Here is a 23,201-nt window from a genome sequence, read left to right as displayed (position 1 = left end):
GTCATCTCACCACGTTTTTGACCAAGTAAGCCTCTGATCGACTTTGGGTAGGATTGAAACCACTATTTTCAAACCATGTTAGTCAGTTAGGAAGCAGCCCAGCTGTATTGTGTTCCATAGACGGACAATTCTAGGAAATAAAATTTGCTCATCGAAATTTAATTTAGTTTTAGACACTGATAGAGAGTAAGTGAAAGTATTTACAGTTATTGTAGCTAGATGAGTGATTGTTGCAAATGGTTTCGGGGGTGGGGAATAGATTGAAGCTCAGTCGAGCATATGCCATAAAAGTAATGATACAACAGAAATAGTCACAACATTTCTTCTGTGAGAAAGAGGAAGAAGACGGTTTTGTACCCTGTCAAAGCAGAAGAGGGTATACTTAGGAGCTCCACCCCAAATGTAACAACAGCACTCCATCTTAATATGTATTTTAAGCTGATTTTAAGCTCATTTGTTGCTGCAAAGTTTCTTTTTTGCCTTCTCGATTTGAAGTTATTTTTTTTTAATTGACGTAAACACTAGGATACGTCAATTAAAAGTCAAATATGAACAGGTAAAATTATAGAGGAATAAATGGCGGATCAAATGAGATATAGTTTATTTAAACAGTTACATTAAATTTAGTTTCAATTTGAGGTTTTGGAAAAAAATGACAAATGCAGACTTTCTTTTTGGCACCACTATATAAGCACTCCCTAAATGTTGTCTCTCTATCTATCTATCTATCATATAAAAGGAACTTTGTCTGAGTTTGTTCGCAATTTACTTGGAAACGGCAGAGTTGATTTTTATGAAATTTCACATGAAAGTACTTTATGTGCATGGCAGTGTTCTTAGATAGGCATTGTATCAGAATGTTTTCGATAAGTATCAATAACCGAAATAATCCATTTATAGGAAGAACAGACGATTTTGACTAAAGTTAACATCTTACATCCTAACTTCACAAGTGTATTTGAGAAGTTTTATTACCACACAAGCCGAAAGGCTCAACATATAAAATCAACAGTAGGTTCTTTGATATGACAGGGGCGCGTTCGAAGTGAATGTTTCTGTTTAAAGCACAATTTCACAATGATTTTTTACTTTTTCATTTTAAACTTAAATTCAAGCCATTATCACTGCACAACCATTGATCATCATTCAATCTCTGGCAATGTCGGGCCACTCTGCTAATAATGAAATGAAAAAAAAGTAATGTGTTCATATTACTTACTGTGTTGTCTAAAATATATATTCCAAAATTCATATTAATCGATTCATTAGTTTAGGAGATTATCCTGTATATAGAAATATGTATACAAAATGACTGTTTTAGAATATTGCACCGGGCTGACTCTCAGAATCATTTAAAGATTTTTGAGTCCGTTTCAATTTTTTCACGCAAACCTTCTCTTTGTTGACAGAAAGGATTTGTTAAATCATTGGACTTGCTTGGAGATATATCTTAATCCTTCTCATACCCCCTCCATCTTAATTGTACATATATTTTATATTATTGTATATATATTTTTCACACTAATTACCATTCGCCTTTTCTTCTTTCTTTTTTTTAATCATATGTCCCCGAGTATTTGCTCTTTCGTGACAGTTTAATTCGTTTTTTTTTTGCATCTTCTGATAACTAACGATTAACTCCTGATGAGTTTATTAGTGAAAGGGGCCCCTAGGGTTTTTCGTATATTATTTTTAAAGTGCTGTATCGTTTTTGTACCATTAAAGTTATTTAAATATGTATATATATAGTTTTTTTTTTTTTTTTTTTTTTTTTTTTAGAGGTGGCGAACTTTAAATTAAAATAAATCACAGAAAAATATTTTTATTATACAAATATGTGGTTTATTCCAAATATTAATTTTTAGCATTTATAATTTGAATAAAATTTTGGGCATTTGTTCCTCTCCCCTCTGCGGCTTACGCAAATATGGCATAAGATAGACAATGTTACATCAAATGTTGTCTTCTAAGTGGTCTATTGTGTCTGGTTTATTAATGTAAATATAAGACTTTACATATCCCGAAAGAAAATAATCTAATGTGGTGAGCAATTGACAAGTCTATTTCGTGAAATGATTTGTTCAACAAATGTTTCTCTCAGTAAATTGATTGCATCATTTGCAATTTACAAACACTGTTCAGGTGTCAGTCTCTTGATGACGAATTGCAAAACCAAGCTGAACTCAAAATAATCGATAGTTGCCAGATCTGCAATTACAGAAAATAGAATTGTCAAGTTAAAATGTGTCGCCTCTAAAAAGTAACACCTTATATAAGTAGTTAAAAAGAAAAACTCAAACTAAACTATAAAGTTCTGCCTTATTATTCATTTCACAAATTTCCCAGTAGATGATTCTGAAGAGCGCAGCTTTGGTGAGATAACTTAGTGCGCAGAGGCTTAAATGTTAGTTTGATTTTGCTTTTGATTGTTTTGTTTTTGTTTTTATATTTATTTGCTCTGTATATGCATTGAGCTCTCTTACTCATGATCTATTGTTACGTATTCATTGTGTCCAGTTGTTCAAAATTGTCCAGGATATACAATTGTTAACATCTACTTTTGTCACTGGTACAAGATGTATATACACTGACAGCGAGTAAAACAACCACTCAGTTGATCCATGAAAAATATACTGCTTTTATCTCAAACCGACAAATAAGCTTTTGATTATAAATTATAACTGGTGTTTTGACATTTCTGAAGGCGCGTGCGGTGGGATGTCAGCCTTTCTATCTGACCGATTGACTGTTTTTTTCATGTGACTATTTATTTATATAAATATTCTTTTCCTATTGGAATGTTTAATATTTCCTATTGTCTCTTGTTTCAATCTTTTGACCGATATCCTCTCGCATATTTCTGGGTCAAATTTTGCATTCCATTAGACAATGGTGGAAAGTCCTGCATTTGTCACATGGAATCCATTTGCATGTGTGCAACTCTTAAATGTTTTCTTCTCAGAATTTCAAAAATTAAAAAAAAACATGAATTGGATGCCATGAGCTAGAATCGAAACCAAAACATCTAGCTCACCAACGTTATTCGTTATCATCTGAGTCCATGTATATATATAGTGTAAAATTTTGTTGAAAATTCAAAGACTCACGTTTTCTTTTTTATAACCTTCAGAAAACGGTATACATTGAAAGTGACCATATTTCAAAAACAAACTTTAATATATATATATATATATATATATATATATATATATATATATATATATATATATAAGGTACTTTGTATGTTTATTTGTGTGAGAAACGGTCTCTTCTGTTAATTTTTGGTCTGTTATTTTACAGGTTAAAAACCAAATCGTATTTGTTCTAAAATAGCTGTTAAGGATTCAAAGATTTTTTCCGATTCCGATTAATTGTCCCAACACTAATATATATATATATATATATATATATATATATGGTGTTATATAAAAAAGAAAAAAAAAAGATTAGTAAAAGGTTCCTTAAGTACGCCTGCACTTGATATTTTCTTGCTAAAGCCCCTCCCCACATCAAATTGTTTGGTGGCTTTATCTATATGCAATGACATTTCCCTTTGGTATTTTAATCTACATCATTTCTCTCTCATTAAAATATACTTATGTGGAGTTGCAAAATAACGTATGCATCCTTTGAATTGTTTGTTCAATGTACTGAATTAGATTTACAAACTAGATTGATAGAATGAGAATACACACAATAAAATTAACAAAACCATAAACTAGCAGGCCGCCCGGCGTTGCCCGGTCATAAAATACGCATAAATATTATATTTTAAATTAAGCAGAATCCTTATTCATATAAACAGAAATATCTTAGGTATTGAACATAACGTTAAATTCCTTTTTTTAAAAAAATGAAGTAAAAAAAAAAAAAAAAAAAAAAACTGGAAAGAAACTGAGACATGTGCATGTGAGTATTATTATTATTATTATTATTTATTATTTTTTTTTTTTGAAACAGTTCACATTTTGTAAGTAAAAAATATACTTGCGTTGACATCGAAACCCAAACCTAAAGACAATGAGGCAAGTATAATAACCATTAGTCCAGCTTGGCACGATCTATAAATTGTGTTTTCTAAAGCTATTTATTCTTAAGATGAAGAAGTTGTCAAATTTCACGGTGGTGCATGGGCATTCATGAAACAGTTGATAAATCGATAAAAATCCGACAACTCCTACTTACCAATTTTTCAATTTTGACCTCTTTAGCCGCCCTTTTTTCCGGATGAAAACTGATTAAATTTTTTTTTACAAATGTCTGAATCTCCTGCATACCAAATTTCAAGTCTGTGAGATCAAAAATTTGTTGTGTATATAGGTTTAGAAATGTATTTTCACACACACACACACACACACACACACACGCACACACACGCACACACACGCACACACATTCTCACTTTTATAGAACTATATAGATTAAGTTTTTGAATTTTTGAGATGAGGATTGATAATTCGTATTCGTATTATTTGGACTACTGTTCTTATTTTGAATATTATTTGCACAATGTTTTGGCCAGTTTAACCTTTTCAAGTATATCTTGTTGAACTCGGGAATCTGCACAGAATTTTAAACAGAACCCTTTATTTAATCCATAGGTAGAAGTCATAAGTAATTTGCAATTATATTCTGAGTTGCTTAACTTATTAAATTAATCTATGAAACAATTCTCATACATGGCATGTATATCGGTCTGACACGAAATGACCCTTTAAGGATTTATGTTGTAACAGCTAACAACTCTATGGAATCATCATCATAACATACATTTTACATGCTGGCATGTGTTTGACAGCTTTAATAAATTGGCTTCTAAACAAACCTATCTCTGCCCAGGTATTTATTTATCCCTCTCTCTCTCCCATTTGTTTTTATCACTTCCTCCCATAGAATCCAACAACCAATTAACATCATCATTAGTTCAACATCCGTTTAACATGCTAGCATGCATTGGATAGTTTTAATGGATTAACTTTTAAAACTATTCTAACTCTACCCCAGTCTTTATTTATCCCTCTTTCCTTCAACTCCATTTTTATCACTTCCTCCCATGTTTCCCTTGATCTTCCCCTTTAAACTGGACATGCTACTTCAACTGTTCTTCATCTACTAACCCAAGAACTCTCATCCATTCTTTTAGTGCAGGGGTGCCCCTTATGTCGATCACAAAGGCATTGCGGGTAGATTGCATAGCATTGAAAAAAAAAATGTTGGTGCTGGTAAGCTTCCAGAACCTCGCAGCAGAACTGGAGACACAAGACATCTAAGACAATAAACGACCAAGTTCTCTCCAATTCTCTCTCCTCTGATCTTGAGCACGTAGTACAATGGGGTAAGGAGTGGCTGGTTACTTTTAATGCATCTAAAACCAAGCTTCTCTCTTTACATCATCAACATTCTGACCCACATCTGGCATCAATTGAAATGAATGGCTCTCGTCTTCAGGAGGCCTCAAGTTTTGACAAGCTTCTTGGCTTGACCATTACTCCTGATCTTAAATGGAACACGTACATCAAATCTGTTGCCAAGGCCGCTGGAAAAATGGTGGGATCTTTCTATCGATCCAGTAGATATCTCACTGCTGATGCTATTCTCTATCTATATAAGAGCCAGGTACGTCCAAGGATGGAATATTGTTGCCACATCTGGGCAGGAGCTGCTAGAAAGGACTTGTTCTGCCTTGATAGAGTTCAAAATAGACTTCGTAGCCTCGTAGGAGATGTCCTTTTCTCTTCCTTGCAACCTCTATCTCACAGAAGAGATGTTGCGAGTTTGTCTCTGATGTATCGTTATTTTCATGGAAAGTGTTCGACTGAGCTTCAATCTATGGTCCCCCCCTCGCCAAACTTTCACAAGAAACACTCGTTTAGCTGTAAACACTATCAAAAATTCCCCCCACTCTTTATCTGTGCCTAAACCTAAACGTAGATTCCATGAACAGAGCTTCTTTCTTAGAACTGCACGCCTGTGGAATTGTCTTCCGTTTTCCTGCTTGCCGGCTGACTACAATATGGTTGTCTTTAAGTCTAACGTAAATAAGTTCTTGATGAGCCGTTCCATATAAGTTATCAAATTTACCAAATTTTCATTACTAATGATTACTATATTGTCCAATTTCTAATGTACACTCTTTAACCCTTATCCTTGAGTGGCCTCTTGGCCTTGATAATGTGGTGATTCCTATGTAAAAAAAAAAAAAGACCACTCATGTGCACAGCTTGCGCACAAGATAAAGCAAATTAGCAATTGTCTTTCACAGTTTAATAAACGCTTTCAAGACTCCATTTTACTTCGATTAATTGCTACATTTATTTGCAACCCTTACCAGGAAGATGCTGCGGGGTTTTTTTTTTTTCAGCTGCATCGAAAATTGCAACACTGTCTCACCTGAGCTCTCATGGAGCTCGGGATGAGAATCTGACACTACTAACCAATATTTAGCTGATACAGAACTCATGGACAATTATGGAACTTACTCACATCATTATTTCCATGGGAAGTGCTCGTCTGAGCTCCAATCTCTGGTCTCTCCTCGCTAATCTTTCACGAAAAACGCCCGTCTAGCTGAAACCACTGTCAGTAATTTTCCCCACTCTTTATCTGTGCCTAAATCAAAACGTAGATTCCATGAACAAAGCTTCTTTCTTAGAAGTGCACGACTGTGGAACTCTCTTCCATTTTCCTATTTCCCACCTGACTACAACTTGGATGTCTTCAAGTCCAACATAAACAAATTCCTGATAAACTACCCCCTTAAGTAAGATACTTTATCAGATCTCTATTACTAACGATTGCTACGATATTGTCCCATTGATTACTGTACACACAATAATCCTCATCTCCGAGTGGCCTCTGGGCCTTGATAAGTGGGGACTTCCATGTAAAAAAACAAAAAAAAAAAAACAATATCAGTAAATGTGCGCCCTTCTTGACCGTATTATTTGGGTGTACTTATTTGAGTCAGCCTTTTCCCATATGAAGATCATTAAGTCCAAATACTGCTCCACCATAATGGATGAGCATCTATAAGTTTGCTTGAGGCTGGCTATTAGCAGCTACTGTCCAGACTATGCATCCCTGACTGATTCCATCTAATGCAAGTCATCAGAGTAGATTGGTTGGTTGGTTGTTTTTGTTTTACAGCATATCAACCCTTTCCGGGTTATTTAATGCCGAATCCAAAGATTTTGAAGAAAAAATTTTTTTAATAGAATATATTTGTTGTTTTCACGTAGGTTTCTATTCAACCCATAGTTGGGACCCTAACAGGTACTACAACTCCAGCTCAGAGTGGACCTGGGAGCAATGGTAATTAAAGGGTGGCTCCACACTCCCCAAAGCCCACAAGCTGGGGCCTCACCACTGGATATAGTTTAAGGTCATATCCAGAACCCCCATTGAGGGACTTTTACCCTCTGCAGGGGGGCAGTCGGCGTATTCTAATGCCGCACTGACAGGGCCCATCAGAGTAGAGTAATGATAAAAAAATGTACAACGCTGCATTGTGCAATATGGGTTGATGCAGTAATAAAAATAATTTACAATATATTTATAAATAATGTGTTTTGCGTCTTTAGTAAGTGTTAGATCATTTAGACTTAGTCATGCCTTAAGTAGTTTTTATGCTGAAAATATATGTGTGTACCCCTGTTTTAGCATGACTATACCATTGAAGTCTCCTGTTCTGTATACATCTACCTATAGTATCCAAATTTAATCTCTCTCTGAGGTCGTCAGAACTAAGCCTATCTTACCCATCACATTCCACGTCCATCATTTCTTTCCATGCAACCACCATGAATATACTTGAAGATGTTAAGAACTTTAGGCTTAAAATACTTGTATCAAATTGACTTGATTCGGCACGAAATAATCTGAAAAGGATTAATAAGCCATAAATAAAGATTGGGTTAGTAGGGTATACGATTATACTTTTCCTGAATTTATATCGGTAAGCAATATCGTTGTTCCTCAACCATATCATGTTGCAGTATGTGATAACCTCAAAATTTAACAGAAGTTTTGATACTCTTTCGTTTATCTTTAAAATCATTCATAAATTTTCCATTCTGAATTGGCTTGGTATAAAACATGCAAATAAGAATTATCTTAACCCTTTTTGACGTGAATTATGATGGATATAGCTTAAAAACTATTTATTATTAATTTTATGACGTGAATTATGATGTAGATGATTAAATAAATATTTATTGTCAATTTTAGTTAGTTTAAAAGGGTAATGATACTATGATTGTCTTCAAACTGGAAAAATTATGAAGTTAAAATACCACTGAGAATTTTTGTATTTCATAAACTTACCTTAATTATTATCCATAGTGCTTGAAAAAAATGTGTCCATGACAACAAACGAAATTCTCCAGTCTTTGAGACAGATGGCGGCATACTGAATGTAAGCAATGGACAGTTGCAATCTGGCATCTAACAAGATATTGAACGTTCAAGGCGTGTTTGAATCAATTCCCACTTTATTTATGCCGTTATATTTATTTATTTACGACTGAACGAATTAGTTCAACCAGGTCGTAATGGGTTAATGTTTTAGCGTATCATTATCTTGTAAAATTAATGAATCGACAAGTTATATTATTATTAGTGTTAGGATGATTAATCCGGATCAGGAATCAGAAAAAATGGAACATTTGAGGGAATCGGTATCGGAATCGAAAAAAATTTATACCAATTTTCCGATGCCAAAACGATTCTTTTAATTGCCTATTTTACTTAATTTTGTTTAAAGCAAAACTTCCATTGCTGATAATAATGATAAAAATTACTGATTTTGAACTGCCAGTAAAACTAAGATCGGGAAAATATCCTCACAAGTGTATTTTTACGCTTAGGAAAATATCTGCACATTTAACATGTGTTTTTTTATGGTAACTGGGGAAAAAATCTATGGTTAAATATTTAGAGATTTGTAAAGAATCAGAATTGGTAATTGAGTACGGAATCGGTAATTGTATTGGAATCAGAAAAAATATTGGAATCGTCCCATCACTAATTATTATATGAGCAGGTCACCCGGCGTTGCACTGTCATAAAATACACTTAAATATGAAATTTCAATTTATGCAGGTTTCATATTTATTATTATAGGGCCAATTCTTTATCAATAATTATATATTGCATATCCGTGATTACAAAAATAAATTTTCGTTTTTTTAAATATATAACTTTGGTGCCATCATCTCGAATCAAAGCAAAAACATATAGCTCTGAGCCATATGCATTACTGTCTGACTTAAATTCCTATGCATATAAAAATAAACAAAAAAATAACATTCTTAAAAATATGAATATATATTTTCTCATGTGTAAAAATAACACATTTTGTTAAAGTTATGCCTTTAGCAACTCTGTAGACCAAATATTAAGAGAGGAGTTTGGTAGAGACTTTTCACACACACAGTCAAGGTCACTTTATATATATATATATATATATATATATATATATATATATATATATATCTACAAATATATTTTAAGCCCCCCTCTTTGGGTAGAGCACTGTCATAAATAATCTCACCTGCTACTTAATTGGCTGAAAAAATGCGAAGCTCGTTGTTTGTTTATTTACGAACAGGCGATTTGAGCACTATAAAAGTGGTGGCGGGTGTCTATTTAAATAGACATTCCGACAAGTTATTTACGGGCGTCGATTCCATGGTCGAGTGGGAGAACTGCCGACTGTCAACACGACGGTTCTAGGTTCAATCCTTGGCTTGGGAGAGGTGCTAGTCTAGCGGCACTGATGAGTTGTGATACAACGAAACAGGACTGTATGTTGATGACTACAAATATATATATATATATATATTTCCATGTGCTAGAGCATTTTCATCGTAAATTCTATGCAATCATGCAGAATGTAGGAACTATGCATAAATAGAATCCAGCGTAACAGTGAAATGAAACAAATCTAATAAGAAACCATAAAAATACATAATTAACGCTCGTTTATCAAATAAATGTACAAATTAGTTAACCTTCATGTAGTCACTCGCATATTCATGACTGAGTATATTTTAAGAAGTTCGTTTTAATAATTTTAAATAGAAAAAGTAACCTTTTTATATCCATGTCCAAGCGAGAGAAAATTCAGGTATATATACATGAAAAAGGAAAAACTGAAAAAAAGTTTTATATAGTCATCAACGTTTCCTCTTTATTTTAAGAATTTCTCAAGACAATTGATTTGAAAAAAAAAATCAATATTAACTTTGATGCTTTTTCTTCAAATTAGTCATATTTTTTCACAACTTCTGCTCGTTCGAACACTCTAGATTGTCTAATGTATTTACCCAAATTCAGCGTTTAATAGTTCTTAATCCCTTCATTCCCGTGGCAATGGTTTGGTGGCCCTGAGGCTTAGCGAAAGCTAGCTTCATGGCTGGGTTCAAATTTCATGACAGCAGGAAATGTCACCCCTCACACTGATAATTGTATAAGCATGAAACACTAGTGTCTGTAGGTATATATATATATATATATATATATATATATATATATAAAGAAACTTTGTTTCTGCACGCGTGAGGTCATTTCCTATGAACTCCGAAACGGCTGCACCAAATTTTATTAAATTTCATACAAATGTACTTTTTGTATCTGCCAGTGTTCTTAGATAGGTTTTGTATCAGAATTTCTTTGAGTATCGATAATTGATAATCAAAAAAAAATCCAATGAAAGAAGGAACAGGCGATTTTGACCAAAGTTAACACCTTACACAGCCTAACATCACAAGTGCATTTGTGAAGTTTTATTACCACACAAGCCGAAAGGCCCGACATATAAAATCAACAGTAGGTTCTTTGATATGACTGTGGCGTATTCGAAATGAATGTTTCTGTTTAGAGCACAATTGAATCATAATACTTGACTTTTGCATTTTGAACTTTAAAGAAAGCCATTATATATAAAAATAATTTTATAAAATCAATGGTAGGTTCTCTACAGTGCAATGTAGACAACAATGTGGAACTTCTTCCGGTGCACCGCGATCGGTCTCCAACTATAGCAGGCAATCAACCAATTTGACAACAAAAATGTGGGAGTGTGAAACATTCATAATCATTAAATCCAGAGCAACTTTGGGTCTCCCTGCTAATATATATATATATATAAAATGAAAAAAAAAGAAGCTTTTATAAATTGTTTCAGAACCAGTTTGGTTAATTATCCCTGATGATGAATCCAGATAGAATCAAAAGTACTTGAGCCTACAACAAATATGGCAACTACATCAGCCAGTTCTTGCCAGAGTATTGGCTTCACTTTTGACTAAGCAATATCGCCTGAAGAGGTCTCTAGTCACTTGTACCTGGCTGACCGAAACATGCTAACCTCGTTAAAATTTCATTGGTTGCGTTACCTCTAAAAAATATTAACCTGGAATTATATATATATATGGGTGTGTGCGCATGTGCAGGCGTTAATGAATTATTTAACGCTCTCATTTCCTCGTTGAATTTGCCATAGCAACAGCTGCACTGATTTGTATCAACAACTTGTTGCTGTCTGTGCACCTACCGTTCGTACACATGCATATATTCCACAAACTAAGAGTTGGTGTGCAGTTAGACCTGCTGATGCACTTTATGCTCCAGTGTGGATGTACGTGTATGTGTGTCAGCGACTGGGTGGAGCTGGGTAGGAATGAGTCTACGTAGACCGACATCCGTATCTCTGGGTGCAGCTGCCGATAACTAAAATAACAACTTTGCTGACCCCCCCCCTCCGACCACTGATACGATGACTGCTATTTTCCAACATAGTTTTCATGTTTGTTTGTTTTTTTTTATTTCATCTCGCTATCATCCATCGATCTATATATAAATAAATGGTATTGGTCTATGTGTCCTGCACAAACTCTAAAACTAGTATAAAAGCAAACGCATATCTGTATTATATTTCTATTAGTCTCTTCCACGTTTTCTAGGAAACTACTGAGCGGATCTGGCTTAAATTTTGTACGGACTTTTGTTATGATATTGTGCAGCGAATTAAGTATTATAGTATCTGTTTAATGCCCAATTAGGGATTAATAAGCATTAGTCATCACTATATCACATTTATTCACACTTTTTCTCAGAAACTACTGGATGGATCTGTCATAAATTTTGTATGGAGCGTTGTTATAATATAATGCAGTGAGCTATGATGCCCAATTAGGGATTAATAAAGATTAGTTATCACTATACCACATTTATTCACACTTTTTATTGGAAACTACTGGTCCGATCTGGCTGAAATTTTGTATGGATCGTTGTTATAATATGGTTCAGCAAATTAAGAATTATGAAATTTGTCCACTGCACAGTTAGGGATTAATTGGGATTAGTATTTAATGTAAAAATGAGCACAAATTTAATGATATTCAACCATCTATTTGCCAAAAAAACACTCATTCTTAGTTAACGGGCTATAATTTTTTCAGTTTTTTTTTTTTAACGAGCTAAAACATCTGCTTTAAACTCTTTAAGGGTGGGATAGTCTATGCGATTTCTTGCTGTTTCATTTCCCTTGGGTTCAGATTCACGTAAGTGTCCTTTTCATGATTTTGTTTTAATTCTGTTTCAGTTCCATGTGGCTGATTAGTGTGTGTAGTTTATGTGGGTCGGTTTCTGCATTCAAAGATTTTCCTTAAGATCTTAGGTGTTGACGTTCATTGTATAGCCTTCCCTTTGATTATTCTTAGTGTTCCTACAATTATTCGTATTAACTTTTTTCGTATTTTGTATCAATTTCAGTTATTTTGACAAGTTCCATGTATTTGCTTTTTTTCTGTCTCCATGGCCTTCACCCTTTGGTATGCTGGAACAGAAAATGGCTGAGTAATTTGGTAGAGACCGCAGAAGTCAAATTTTTTTTAACTTTGACCCCAGTTTTGACTCCATTACATTTATTTTTGGGTGCTGAAATTAAATTAAAATGTTTGATCCATGTCCAAGTAACCTACATTTAAAATTTCAAGTGTTTAGACCCAAAATTGGCGGAGGAGTTTGGTAGAGTTTTCAAAGGTCAAACTGTTGAACTTTGACTCTTTGGCAGCCAAATTTCTGGCTGAAAACCGATTAAAAAGATTTCCTCAATCTCAATACTCTTTATGTCAAATCTTGAATCTCTAGACTGAAAATTTACAGTTATTTGTTAGAGAAATATACACACACACACACACGGACAGACATTTTCACTTTTATAGATATAGATTATGACATCTGGTCTCTTTGCTTGGATGAGTTTATCTTTTTACATTTACACCCCAAACAAGGCACATTGCTACTTTAGTGTAAGGGGCTACTATCAGGGGCAGCAACTACTGGGGTACTATGTTGGGATTTGGGCAGCAAGATGTCGGTTCGCATTACACTTGAACTTCTGCATGTCAGTACAGTTGGGGAAGCAGGGACCTGGGATGGAATTCTAGAGTCTAGCGGTTCTGGGGAAGAAACAGAAACTACTGGAGTAGAAAGAGCTTTTACATCTAGGGATCTCTACAGTGTGGGGGTGAGATTTAGCTGCCTGTCGGGTTTGTCGAGGGTGTCTACATCGTGGGGGCACAAGTGTCTGCAGTTCGTCAGAGCATTCATCATTAAAATACTTGTAGAACAGGCAGAGGGATGCAACGTTTCGTCGATGGGACAGAGACTGAAGCTTAGATGCCAGTTCTCGGCCTATCAGATTGGTGACTCTCTTTTGAACCTTGTCTAGGAGCGAGAGACTAATAACAGATGCACCAGCCCAAATGTGACAGCAATACTCCATACATGGGCGAATGGTAGCCTTATAGAGGTACAGGATACTTTCGGGTATTAGTAGTTTTCTAGCACGGTAGAGAGAATCTACCTTCTTCGCAGCGGCCCTGGCAATGCTTTCAATGTAATTTTTCCAACTCATGTTTCCTGTGAACGTTCGACCATTTTTGTCCCCATTCCACTACAGATCGGAGGTCATCCTCTAGTGATTTTGCCATTTCTTTAGATATGTGTTCATTTGTTTTCCTGTCATGCCTGTTATAGAGTGTGGTGTCATCAGCATATATACCCATCTCAGAGGCAATTTTGTTGGGGAGGTCATTAATGAATATTAGGAACAATAGAGGTCCACGGATAGACCCCTGAGGCACTCCCGCATTTATATCATATTATTTAGATGTATGACCGTCGAGGACAACCTGTATTTTTCTCTTATCTAAGAAGGATTTAATTATGTTAAGTATTCTACCAGTGATACCGTATGATCTAATTTTCCTGAGGAGACCCTCATGCCATACCCTGTCAAAAGCCTTGGATACATCTAGAGCTACCGCTCTGCCCTCCCCCGCTTTGTCCAGTGAATGGTATATGCGTTCAGAGATTACAGTTAGGATGTCTGCTGTGGAACGAGCTTGCCTAAATCCATATTGTTTGTCAGAAAGAAGTTTAGCATCCGTAAGGTGACGGACTAGAGCATGATTAATTATGGTCTCTAACATTTTGGCGAAAAGTTGGAGGAGGCTAATGGGGTGATAATTTGATGGGTCAGTTCTTTCGCCAGAATTCTTGAATACTGGTACCACAGAAGCAGTTTTCCAACAGCCCGGAAAGCAAGATTCATTAAGGCATTTATTGTAGAGTTTGGAGAGAACTGGAGCTACTTCGGCTGAGCACTTTTTTAATAGCACAGCTGGGATGAGATCGGGTCCACATGCTTTTGAAGTGTCATGGTTTTTTATGATAGCATGCACCTGAGCAGGGAGTGATTTTTAGATCGTCTAGCGTGGTGTCTGCCCGCAAAGGAAAGTCAGGCGGGGGGTGGTTGGTAGGGTCCAGTGTGGAGTTTGAGGCAAACCGACTGGCAAGCATATTAGCCTTGTCAGTTGCTGAGCAAACAACCTTGTTGATTAGTGGGGGAATTGTTGATTGCCCATTATTTACTACACTGTTGTAGATTTTCCAGAAGTCACGAGTTCTTAATTTTTGTGCTTCGATGCGTTTTTTAGTGGTTTTAGTAAATTTTCTCTTAGCTGTCGCTATTTCTTTCTTAACGTTACTTCTAACTTCTATATACTTCTGTCTGTTTGAACTGAACTTATGTCAGTTAAATCTGCGGTATGCATGCTGCCTTTGAGCAATGGCAGTTTCGCAAGTAGAAGTAAACCATTGGGGAGAGTGGGGCTTACTGGTTTATTCTATGTTTCAGACAATTTTTATGATTTTCCTTTTCCAGTATTTTCTCCAATATGTGTTTATATCATTTTATCTGCATATTCAAAATACAGTCATTTGCATAGTTCCCAGTGTACTGCCTATCCTGCACAGACTAGACTGTGCATGTATTCTTTTGGGGCTAGTTTGCAGCATTCATTTATATTGAACTCTTTATTCGTACAATATGTATTGTCTGAATTCAATTCTCTTCTAATTTTGAATTTTTTTATTTTTTTTTTTTATTTTTAGAAAAATGTAACCCAATGGTTCACCCATTGAGTTCATATTAGATTGTTTGAATCAGGTAAAAATGAGTTTGCAAAGCCAGTTGATTTTAACAAGTTAAAAACAAAATCCAAAATTTATCTTTTTCACCTTGCTCTCTCTCTGCCTCTCGTTCTCTGTTTCTCTCTCTCTCTCCAGCTATGCGTTACATAGTAGTACTACTTGTGCTGATATTTCCTTTTATTTATTTAGTGACTATTTTTGAGTTTTATTACTTTAATATATAGCATAATCATGTTGACACACTGGTTTACATGTTAGATAACCAAAGTTAAGCAATGTTGGGCCTGTGAAATAGGTGAACATAGGTGTTGTATGTGCTCTCCACTTATCTCTGCATTGTTTCCAGGCAGTTTCGATACTACCTTTAACATCTAATAAACAGTGAGAAAGAAAGAGAGAGAGAGTAATGGAAGTGAGGTTGATAGACAACACATAAAAGTGCAGGTCAAACTACATAAAGTGAAAGGCTGACAGTGATAGATAGAAAATTAGTCAGAGATGAGCCACTTGCTGAGTTAATTGCAAATTACGGATAATTAAAACAATAATAATATTTTTTTTTCAAACACAATTCAATCCCTGAACTAAGGAATATTTTAGCATGTATTTTGTATGATTAAATTTTATTGGAAAAAAGAGCCTTATAGAAACAAATGTTGATTGACTCAGCTTAAGTATGATAATAGTTTCATGAGTCGCATTTTTCGCTTGGTGCGAATTACGAATCCACGTCACTTATTTTTTGCCATTCCTTCCGATCCAGGGCAAGTTGGTTGATGGACGCCCAACTGTCCAATCAAAAATATTTTCTCTCCATCTTCTTGACTTTCCTCTGCCTCTTTTGTCTTCTAACATCCCCTCAAAGTATAACTTTGACAGGTTGATCGTTTGAGATGGCCAAAAAGTTTAAGGGTTTTATTTTTGATTATATATGGCGAGATGGGCCGGTTGTAGAGGTTTAGGCTTCTTATCATGGAGTCCCGATTTTGAATCTCACTAGATTCAGCCACTCTGATGAATCGTAGATGACGAAATACGTGTCATTGGATAATTATATTTTGAAAACAATACATATGCCGTTCCTCATTTGGAGGTACCAAATTGGTCAAAGGGAAAATTATTCCCAACGTTCATTTAGGTAAAAATACACTTTTGTATAAATAATTGCATTTATTCAAAAAGTATCGCAAACAAACAAACAACATATATATATATATATATATATATATATATATATATATATATATATATATATATATTCAGAAAGATTAGATGAGATAAATCATCGATACCGTCGGTTTCAAACCTGATAATAGGGAATCGTTTTAGGTTCCTATATCAAGCTCTCTTACGCTGATCTATGTAATCTGTTTATAACCGGAAGTATACACATACATTACATTTTGGCGTCCAAAATATTAAATGAACAATTTTTTTAATTTAAATCATTTGAAATTTAAGGTTTTCTAAAAAAAAAAAAAAAAAAAAAGATTTGCACGAGATCTTGTAATGTATGTTTCCACTTCCGGTTATAAATAGATGTGATAGATCGGCTGAAGAGAGTTTGACATGAGGGCCTAAAACGGTTCCCTATTATCAGATTTGAAACGGACGGTACCGATGACTTATCTAAACTTTCTAAAAATAAAAATATAAATATTACACTCTTATTTTGAAATCTTTTTCCTTATAATAGAGCACTCTGCTGGAATTCTTTTTTCCAAAATATAACTTAAGTATATATCTGCGATAGATGTGAGAGATTTAATGCAATCTAAGAAATCCGATCCAAATTTTGTGAGCGTATTGACGCTAAGTGCACAACAAAACCTGTTTAATAGAATTGGCCAAGAAGTCTTGTAAAAGGTGTAAGTGTTCACGACCCCCCCCCCACACACACACTTTGCCCCCTCTCTTAAGTAGAAGAATTGAAGAGTCTTCTTATCTGGAGTGATTAATAAATTACAGCAGATAGCGAGAAGTAGACTGACAACAAGAAGCACTAAACATTTAGGGAACCGTTAAAAGAATCTTTTCTTCTAAGAGTGATAAGCCACAATAATAATGTGCTGAATATCAGTGGCAGGACTGATCTGGAGAATTTCTGCTGTCGATGATGTGGGTCCGAGCGGGGTTAGGCTCGGTGTGGCTAGTGATACACTTAAAAAGAACACACCTTATTCTAAATTAAAATAAATCAACGCCAGGTTTCTATATATATAAAATCTACGTTTCGTCCAGAGTTGAGAAGTTGGGGATCAGGAGTTTTGCAAGAGTCAAAGCTAGTCAGGGATAAAATAAAAATTAAAAAAACAGATCTCCAGGATTGTGAGTCAATTTTTTTTTCAACTGACTTACCCTTTAAGAAATTAGAAATGAGTGTCAAATTTTTGTCAGTCACCTGTTTATAAGTGTAAAAGAAATCTGTCTATACTCCTATGAATTTTATTTTTGTGTATTGATATTCATATAAAACCCCCTTTTTTCTATTTATTTAAAAAGAAAATATTACTTTCTTATATATGGGTCGTGGAATTGCATTCATCTGCAAAATATCTAGCTAATTTACATATTCTTTTAAACATTCATTTTAATTAATTCCCTATTATTTTTTTCGGTTTGTTATGGGATGATCATCTTTAGTTAAGTATTACGTGTAATTATATTCATGCAGATATTCTACATGATTTATACTTGCATAATATTTGCATAAAAGGTTAAAGTAAACACAAGCCTCTTTCTATATACATTTATCTATGCATATATATATTTGTTTAAAAACTTTACCTCCCAAACTTCTCTACCAGTTTGTGGTCTATAGACATGAAACTTAATATATAGGGTATTCGAACCCATGCAAAACTTTATATTTGGGTTTTAGCCGGGGAAAATCGGTGCTAAAGTGTGAAAAAAAAAATGGAATTTGCCAAGTGAAGGTCGAACAATGGCATTATGAATATGCATGCGTAACGTAATAGCTATTGGTTCATGTTTTAATTTTAAGCCTTGCAGTTGACATGTTTTCATAGTTTAGGCATTAATGTGAAAGGAAACAGTAAATCGTAAGCTAAACGTTTTGGTTTCGATTTACGGTGGTGGCGCTTAAATCTTTTTTTTTTTTTTTTTTTTTTTAACTTTTTAAATCATTACTATATATTGGGTCTAATATAATATAATAATAAATAAAAAATTTGCATTAATCAAAATATCATATTTAAGCGTATTTTATGACTGGACAATGCCGGTCGACCTGCTAGTATTTATATATATATATATATATGCAAAAGCAGAGGTGACACTAAGTCAGCTGAAAACCTGTTATTAATGTAAAAATGTTCCGCTTACCAAACTGGTCTTCCTGTTTTACGTTAAAATTGGCATGAAAGAAAATATGGGAAACTTTTGTCCGCATTTTTATTTTTTAAAATTTATTTTACAGAAATTTTATTCATAAAAGGTAGTATGTCTGTCTCCATATTTTCAAACTCTATCGCTTCCAAAACTATAAGTCGCAGAGCGGTGCTAGGGGCATCAAATCATTGGACTTTTTATGGGCCGTTCTTTTATGGGTCTTTAACCGATTAAAATAGTTTTCAAGTGGCCAAAAAGGGTCAAAATTGAAAAAAGGGTCAAAATTGAAAAAAGGGTCAAAGTTGAAAAAAAGGGTCAAAGTTGAAAAAAAAGGGTCAAAATTTAAAAAAAAGGGTCAAAATTGAAAAAAAAAGGGTCAAAATTGAAAAAAAAAGGGTCAAAATTTAAAAAAAGGGTCAAAATTTAAAAAAAAGGGTCAAAATTTAAAAAAAGGGTCAAAGTTGAAAAAAAAGGGTCAAAATTTTAAAAAAGGGTCAAAATTGAAAAAAGGGTCAAAATTTAAAAAAAGGGTCAAAGTTGAAAAAAAAGGGTCAAAATTGAAAAAAAGGGTCAAAATTGAAAAAAGGGTCAAAATTGAAAAAAAGGGTCAAAATTGAAAAAAAGGGTCAAAATTGAAAAAAAGGGTCAAAATTGAAAAAAGGGTCAAAATTTAAAAAAAGGGTCAAAGTTGAAAAAAAAGGGTCAAAGTTGAAAAAAAGGGTCAAAATTGAAAAAAGGGTCAAAATTGAAAAAAAGGGTCAAAATTGAAAAAAAAGGGTCAAAATTGAAAAAAAAGGGTCAAAATTGAAAAAAAGGGTCAAAATTGAAAAAAGGGTCAAAATTGAAAAAAAAGGGTCAAAATTGAAAAAAAAGGGTCAAAATTGAAAAAAAAGGGTCAAAATTGAAAAAAAAGGGTCAAAATTGAAAAAAAAGGGTCAAAATTGAAAAAAAAGGGTCAAAATTGAAAAAAGGGTCAAAATTGAAAAAAGGGTCAAAATTTAAAAAAAGGGTCAAAGTTGAAAAAAAAGGGTCAAAATTGAAAAAAAAGGGTCAAAATTGCAAAAAAAAATCTTTATACTTTTTGAACATTCATCTTAGTTTATTTTTAATTTTTAATCAGTTCATATGCGCCGTCATGTTGGTACAGTGGTAACGTCACCAGCTTTGAATGCTAGTTTTGTTTCAATTTCGATTCTAGCTAATGGCACCCAAATACTTCTTTTTTTAACTTTTGAAATCATGACTCTATAATAATATATACAAAATCTGGATAAATTAAAATATCATATGTAAGTGTATTTTACGCCCAGGCAAAGCCAGTCGCCTCCCCGCTAGTAATAAATAAAATGAAACTGTTTAACAGTTTATTTATTTATTTTTGAAAAATAGGATATGTTTTTGCGGTGTTTTGAAATTGATTTTAGTATTATAAAAATGTACAACTTTATTAAATACTAGCAGGACCTGTGTACCGGCATGGTCTGATGGAAGTATGAACCCCTAACCACCCAGCTATCCACTTTACAAGTTTTAAATATAAATAAAATAATACTATATTCCTGCCTACGAAACGGAACATAAAATATATTACTGCCTGCAAAACGGAACAATGTAGGTTAGTTTGAATAAAATATTTTCAGATGGATTGCTTTTTTTTCTTTTTTTTACTAAGGCGTTACGACTTATCAAGGCCAAAAGCACCTTAAAGTAAGAGTTAATAAAATAGATTAACAGTTGATGATGATAAATATTATGTGAGGATTGAAAATGTTCACATACCACCCGGTCTCGACATGAGATCACAGTAGGTATGAAAGTCTGGGTTTACCAGATGCTTCTTCCGACAATCCTTTTCAACGGCTTTGATATACACAGCATAATCATGTTTACACACCGCTTCTCGTTAGGGAAGTTAAGCAACGTTGAGCCTGGCTAATACCAAATGGGTGACCATTTGGATATTCTAGGCACTGTATGTGCTCTCCACTTATCTCGGCATTGTTTCCAGTAATCCTGTACAAACCAAACCAGCAAAGTCTCTTTTTGAAAGGGATGATCCTGCATTGCACCCTGATTTAGTATTGAAGACAAAATGAAGCGAGCAAACCCACAGAATTTGGCAGAAGTCATATAGGTCAATCACAAGCAACTTTTTGATATCGCATCTCTCATCAGCCAGGTCTCAAAGCTGTAGATGGTAGCTTCCTTTAGTCTTGACAAACTATGAATACCCACTGTAAGGCGCATGCACATGGAATTTTTGTGGCCAAAGTTGCGTAATCTCCAACTACGCCTTTTCTAATTTGGTGTTGTTAAATATCAATGGCAAGTGCAGGTTTGGAACAACTGGAAACAAAAACCGAGACAAGTGGAGAGCACATACAGTGCCTAGAATATCCAAATGGTCACCCAATGTTGACTCAGGAGAGGTGCACCTCCTGCCATTTTATGTGCAGGCACCCCTTCATGGGTATCCATAGTTTGTCAAAGACTGAAGGAGCCTGAATCAACCCAGTTGTATCATTAATATCTATTTTCGACTTCTAGCTACCGATATAAACATGAAAGCCCAGTCTGAATGGTTGTACACACTCCTTTCTCTCTCTTGACGAAGAGATTTATCTCGAAAATTTGGGAAATTCGCAACATCTACCATTTTGTGCGAGACATTATGTTGTTAAATAAAAATATATTATAATTGAAAATTATTGAAATTCTTTCAATATTGTTATTCTTTTACTTCATTGACTCACGTCCAAGGTGTTCCCACATAAAACTGTTAAACACAACACCTTTCACATTTTAAAGTGTTGCATTCGTTCTCCACAATATTAGCGCCATCTGACATTAAAAGTTTTCACATAAATATTTTTTTTTATTTACAATGGAGTTACCACTTATCAAGTCCTGAAGGTCACTCAAGGTTGACAAATCTAAGGTGGTAGTGTAGTAATTTTCATGAAAAATATTAAAAATACAAACAGACGTACAGAATTAATATTTGGTTTATATATAGATTTTCTTGTTTGCTTTTTATATTTCTTTTGTCTAACTTAATGTTTGTTTCTTTCTTTTCTTATTTTCCAGTGTCTCTCACCTTTGCAGAAAATCCTTTAGATGAATTCCAACTGAATTGAAAATACAAAAAAGAAAAAAACATTGGTGCATTCATGGGAAGAGTTTTGTTTCTTAGTTGTTTTTTTGTTGGGGGGGGGGGATGTGTACAATTGGCAAACCTTTGTTCATTACCATTTTTTTGTTTTTGGTAATTCCAAGTGCCTTATTTGAAACCAACCAAATCCATTTGCAGGAATCACATACTGTGGGAACACTCATATAAATTTGCATATCGGTTCATAAATTTGCGGTCTTTTGTAATTTGCATTTCAACATCATTTTCATCAGATCAAAGTCACATTAAAATAAAATTCTTTTATCATTGAAAACTTCCAAATTGTGTTCCGAACATTTTTGTTTTTTTTATCTCAAGTCCCCATTAGAGTGTTTAAAATTTTCAAAAATTTGCTAAAATTATGAAAGTCTGTGTATATAATTTAATGTAATATTTAATGTTAGGACAGTTAATGGAATCTGAATGGGGGAAAAATCAAAACATTTTGGTGTATCGGTATTGGAATGGGGTAAAAAAATTTGTGCCTTTTTTCTGATATTAAAAACAATTCTTTTAATCATTTTTTAAAAAACTTCCATTGCTGGTACTGATTATGAAATGATTACTATTGATTAATTTAAAACTTCTAGTTAAACTAATATCTATAGATCACATTAGGATCCTGATGCTTTTTTTAATTTTTTTTTTACATGGTAGTCACCACTTATCAAGGCCCGGAAGCCACTCGGGGATAAAGGTTATTGCGTGTACAGTAATCAATGGGATAATATCATAGTAATCGTTAGTAATGGAGATTTGATTAAGTATCTTAAGGGGGCGGTTCATCTGCAATTTGTTTATATTAGACTTGAAGACATCCAAGTTGTAGTCAGGTGGGAAACTGGTAAACGAAACAGTTCCACAGGCGTGAACTTTTAAATGATGCTGCACCCCACCCACCCAGTCGTGTCTTGCTTGTCTTCAGCATAATGACAGCAAAGATCAGATGATTATTTTGATAAAATACATTGTCACCATTTGCAAAAATTAATAAGAGTCAAGAAGGAACGTATCTTTCATTTCTGGATGAATTTGTATAGTGTGTAAAACGTCCGTTTAAAGGCCCCCCCCCAAAAAAAAAACAAAAAAACAAAGCACTATGTCTGATTATATACTGATGGGTCTTGTGAAGCCTCCTTGACCTTTCCTCGCCAACTTGCCCTGAATAATGTGTAAA

General features: G+C 34.1%; 1 protein-coding gene across 2 annotated transcripts in view; it reads left to right on the top strand.

The window, feature by feature from the left end:
• The window catches only part of LOC145248262 (zinc transporter ZIP11-like), a 272,606-nt gene extending 250,300 nt beyond the window's left edge, over positions 1 to 22,306 (top strand). For both annotated transcript variants that reach the window (XM_080110135.1, XM_080110134.1), the window contains one exon: positions 21,940 to 22,306. The gene's annotated coding sequence lies outside the window, so the exon portion shown is untranslated. The remainder of the gene's footprint in view (positions 1 to 21,939) is intronic.
• Positions 22,307 to 23,201: the final 895 nt, after the last annotated feature.

The sequence above is a fragment of the Euprymna scolopes genome, chromosome 26 (assembly GCF_053919585.1).
Source record: "Euprymna scolopes isolate OS-2025 chromosome 26, ASM5391958v1, whole genome shotgun sequence".
Classification (NCBI taxonomy): Eukaryota; Metazoa; Mollusca; class Cephalopoda; order Sepiida; family Sepiolidae; genus Euprymna; species Euprymna scolopes.
Note: the sequence above shows the minus strand (reverse complement) of the source record. Positions and strands in the feature narration are given on the sequence as shown.